Source organism: Penaeus monodon, chromosome 28 (assembly GCF_015228065.2).
Source record: "Penaeus monodon isolate SGIC_2016 chromosome 28, NSTDA_Pmon_1, whole genome shotgun sequence".
Taxonomy (NCBI): domain Eukaryota; kingdom Metazoa; phylum Arthropoda; class Malacostraca; order Decapoda; family Penaeidae; genus Penaeus; species Penaeus monodon.
This window is the reverse complement of record NC_051413.1, coordinates 38,024,286-38,024,854: the sequence shown is the minus strand read 5'-3', so window position 1 is coordinate 38,024,854 and position 569 is coordinate 38,024,286.

Here is a 569-nt window from a genome sequence, read left to right as displayed (position 1 = left end):
GTATAAAGGGAAACGCATATGACAGAAATGCCTCAAAAAGTCAAGGCTTAGGTCAAAGGTCACGGAAAAATGAATTAGTAAACCGCAAGTCTCCTTTTCAAATTCCAAACTACTTGATTTCACCATCGGTTCATCTACAACTCTGTAAACATAAGTGGATGAATGCCAGTGTTGCGAGATTTGTTATTAACACCGCAGTCACCATAATAAAAATATCTTTTCATATTGAAAGCCATATTTTTCAAATACTATACTGCGAAAATATAGTTATCTAAACAATATTTTCGCATGGGAAGAATGTAAAATACAATATGGCGTCACAACCTGCTATATCATTTAAGGTAACTGATAGTATTGCGCCATAACAGATTTCTCGTTATATAAAACAGAGTCGTATAGAGACGCATATCAGTGAGGACTATAACATACTCTTTGTCGATCTTTAATGATTCTGATTTGCTGTCGTATATTCAATTAGATTCCCTTGTTTCGCCCCCTCTGGCTGCCCCTCTCTCGTTTCATTTTCCTCGTCCTATTCCCATATCCGTTGACTCAAATAAGAAAGAGAG